This window comes from Pteropus alecto, unplaced genomic scaffold, assembly GCF_000325575.1.
Source record: "Pteropus alecto unplaced genomic scaffold, ASM32557v1 scaffold3900, whole genome shotgun sequence".
NCBI classification, from domain to species: Eukaryota; Metazoa; Chordata; class Mammalia; order Chiroptera; family Pteropodidae; genus Pteropus; species Pteropus alecto.
The window spans coordinates 24,156-28,708 of NW_006430212.1; positions in this window are offsets into that span (position 1 = coordinate 24,156).

Below are 4,553 nucleotides of genomic sequence, written 5' to 3' on the forward strand. Positions count from 1 at the left end.
ACTTGCTTGTGTGTGGTTTAGGAAGTGTATTGTATAAAATATGTAGATGGCCAATGTCTGCTTCTGTAATCCATTTACTTGTTAATTAAGGGTGTTGTTCCGGGCAAAGATATGCTAAAAGCCAACTTCCACTTCTGTAATCTGCTGGCTTGTTCAGGAGACCACCAGGATATGGTCTTGAGCTTTATCAACTGCCTGCTCTGAAAGCTCGGGGCTGATCTCCTCTAGCCCTGCGTGGTAGAGAGTCAGTCGCCGGCCGGCTAATAAAGGCTCATAATTAATCTCAATTGGCTCTGTGGGTCTCAGAATCGTTTGCGCCGTAACAAGGATAAATTTCCCTGAGTAGAGACCAAACCCTGCAGAGAGAAAACACAATAGTTTGGCTATACATTGTAGAGAAAATTCAGCACACTTGCCAAAGTTAGAATCAGAAGGAGTTTATGCAAAAGGGATAACATTGTCTCCTCTGAGAGGCAGACAGTGAGAAGAACAAAGACAGAAATGGAAAGGCAGTAAATAGTGGCTAAGTGTTCAGGGAATTTAGTTTAAATGTCATTCTTTAGTTCCTATTTCCTTTGATATAAACATACAGTGAGGAAGGGGAAGGATAGTTAGTGTGAAAAGGTAAGCATATGTAGAGTGAAAGGCCTACTGGCAGTTCCCAGCCTTGGACCCGTAGGTTCCCCATGGTTTTAGCCATAGGGAATGACTCTTGGTTCCTGTTTCCTCTTCACAGGTGTGGGGAATGGGTTGTTAGCAATCCTGGTAGAAATCTACCTTTGTTCTGAAGGTGTCCCCCTGACTTGGCTGCAGGCCTGATCAGTACATTGCAATCTCTGAATGCAGTTTAACATTTTCAATTCTCTTGCCTCCTCCTGCAGCACCATAGATTTTGAGAACAGGAGTTTGAGAACATCTTTCTACACTGTCCTTTAAAGGACAGTTTAAGGAATGAGAACATTTTCTTTAAAATATATTGAAAGGTGTGAATATTTAATTAGTATACTTTATGTATGAATTAATGGAAAGAGTTGGATTACTTCAATGTGTTTTCATTACATACATTTTAGACATATAATTTATACACTTAAACTGGGAAATTTTTTTAAAAGTGAAGGGAATACAAGAAAAAACAAAAGTCTTTAAGTGGTTCCCTACCCAAAATAAAATCATTCATTCCCTATATGGTTAAAAGCATGGAGAACCTACGGTAAAGACTGAGAACTGCCAGCAGGACTCTTGCGGGTTCTTACCTTTTCACACTGTATAATCTTTCCCTTCCTTACTGTACATCCATATCAAAGGAAATGGATTGACAAAGTCTTTTAAACTATAACTCACAGGAAGTAAAGAATATAGATAAACTGAATTCTCTGAGCACTCAGGGTCCTTCTCAGTGCCTTTTTTTCGCCCTTCTCTGCTTTTACTCTCAAGGTCTTTCTCTTGGTGTTGTTTCTCTCAGTGGCCTAATCTCTCTTAGTCCCTCTCGCTCTCTGCCTCTGAGATGAGACCACACTCTGTGGAGTGTTACCCCTTTTCTAATAAACTCTCCCTTTTGCTCTATTTTGGTGTGTGCGTCAAATTCTTTCTACACTGTCCTTTAAAGGACACTCTACTTCTCTCGGTGCAGGACCTGTTCTCCCCAGTTCTGCATCACAGTGAAATATGTGTATATGTATTCATGTGCATGTCTTCCTTAGTTTAATATTATATAGTGAGCATTTTTCTGTCTCCTTAAAAATGTCTCGAAATCCTCATTTACAGTGTCACCAGGCTCACATTTGGATATATAGATAATTTATATAACAGTTTCCTGTTCACTATTTAACTTAGGCAGCAAATATTTATTGGTGTACCTTACATATGAATTATCAGCAAGGAGTAGAATTAGCTCAAATGTTTTTATTACTATGTATATTTCAGAAGCATATTTTACACTTAAGATGTTGAATACATTATTACCCAGAATAGAATGCACACTACACAACTTTTGTATACAGTTTTGGGAGGTTCGTGGATCCCCTGGAGTTTGAGAACATCTTTTGTTATGCATATTTCAGTTTGTGTTTTTGTTTATGTTCAAGAATCATGTCTAGTACTGTGCTAAATTGTGTAGTCTCAATAAAATTTTGGATCTTTCTTGCTTGTGCTTTCCAAATTCAGTATTAATTGACTTCTATGTAGCTTTAAAAAGTTACTCTCATAAGTTAAAACATCAAAATAAACTGCATTAATGCTTTAAAAAAAAAAGGATCGAGGCAGTTTGTTCAATTGCATCTCTCATTTTTTTTGCCTAGGATAGATTAAGTGGCATTACTTATGTTCCTTTGAACTTCCACCATCCATCGGAGAAGAGGCTCCCCTCTTCAGTCTTAAACCAGGCTTCTTCTTGAGGTGAGTACTTGGGATTCCATTCAGCTAAAAGACTGTGAAACAGGGGAGCAGTTAGATCTGTAAGGCTGGCCATCTCCTCGGCTGCTGCCAATTTGACAACATGGTCTGCCCTGCAGTTGCCCTGGGTCATTATGGTGTCCCCTTTATGATCACCTCTGCAATGCATGACTCCTACTTTCTTGGGGACCTACATAGCATCTAAGAGTTCTAGAACTTCCTTTCCATATTTTATGTCTTTTTTCTGAGAATTGATTAGAGCTTTCTCTTTGTACAGGGCTCCATGTACTTGGAGAGTGGTGACTTAGAGTCAGTGTATATTTTACTGCACACTCCTGCTGCCAGCTGGTGCGAGTCAAGGTGATGAGTGCTGCCTTCTGTGCTGAGGTTCCCTTAGGCAGAGGTTTTGCCTTCGTGGTGGAATGTAGGGTCACCAGAGCATATCCTGTGAGGCATTCTTTTCTCCTCACAAAGCTGCTACCATCAGTATAATATTCCACATCACAGTCCTTCAGGGGCTGGTCTGTCAAGTTGAGTTGGCTGGAAAACATTTCATCTATGACTTCAATGCCATCGTGGTCTGGCTGGCCGGGCCCAACAGGTAGCAAGGTGACTGGGTTCAGGGTTCATCCTACCTCTCTACAGATGCATGGATTCTCACACAGCATTCCTTTGTATCTGACCATCCAGGCATTAGTTAACCAATATTGTCTCTTGTACTCCAGTAAGGTTACTACTGAATGTGGGGCTTGAACTGTCAGTTCAAGCCTGTCGGCCTCTGACACAAGGAGGGCCATGGCTGTGAATGCTTGCAAGCAGGTGGCCAGCCCTGGGTGACAGAGTAAAGCCGTTGGGAGAAATAAGCAACGAAACGGTGCCAAGAAACTAGCACTTGGGTTAAGACCCCTATTACAATACCCGTGCACTCGTGTATGTACAAAAATAGAGATCTGGTTAAGTCTGGGAGTCCTAGTTTTGGGACATTAGTGAGCACCCGTTTAATTTCTTGAAAGGACTTCTGTTGTGTAGATTCCTGGAATAGGGGCTCCTGTTCTCCCCGCTTTGTGCCTTCATACAGGGGTTTGGCCAGGATGGAGAAATTCGGTGTCCAGATTCTACAGAAGCCAGCTGCTCTGAAGAATTCATGGACTTGTCACCAGGTGGTAGGGACAGGAATGAAACAGACCATTTGTTTACTTTCTGTGCCAAGTTGGCGCTGTCCCTGTGACAGGTGGAAGCCGAGGTATTTGACTCTTTCTTGGCAGATTCGAGCCTTCCCTTTAGAGACTTTGTAACCTGTTTCCCAGAGGAGATTGAGGAGTAGACAAGTTTCTTCCATGCATTTATTTATGCAGTTTATTCCAGACACTCACAGGTCTTTCCTGCTAAGAGGCGGTCATCCACATACTGGAGTAATGTACAGCTATGTTGGTCTGCAAGGAAGGCCTTTAAATCTGAGGCTAGAACTGTCAGAAAGATGTTCAGGGAGTTTTTGAACCACTGAGATAGCCGTATCCATGTCGACTGGTCCTTGTCTTCACTTTCAGGATTTTCTTGTCAGAAGAAAAAGATTGGCTGCCTCTGAGGAACCAGGCGAATGCAGAAGGCATCCTTCAGGTCCAGATGGTGAAATAGGTTGCCTAAACAGGGATGAGGCCTAGGAGGGTATATGGGTTGGGGACAACGGTACAGAGTGACAGTCACCTGGTTTACTACTGGTAAATCTTGCACTGGCCAGTATTCATTGATATCTGGCTTCTGAACTGGTAGGAAAGGTGTATTCCAGGATGATTGGCAGGGACGAAGAATTCTATACTTCAGAAGTCTCTCTAAATGTTTTTGAATCCCCACTAGTACCTTATGGGGGATGAAATACTGTTTCTGGAGACTGGCTCAGCTCATGGTTTTAATTGTACCACCACTGGAGGAATATGTTAGGCCAGTCCTGGAGGGTTGTTTTCAGCCCGCACTACAGGCACCTTGAAGGGGACCTTTGTTCTCTGTTGGGACCCTTATATGAGACTAGAGGCTCCACTCTTCTCCTTGGGGAATCGTGAGCAACATGATCCTTACTTCTGGACTCCCCACGGTAGGGCTGCTTGGCCACATGAGTCAAAGGTAATTTGAGCCTATAGATTTCCTAAAAGGTCTCATTCCTTCAG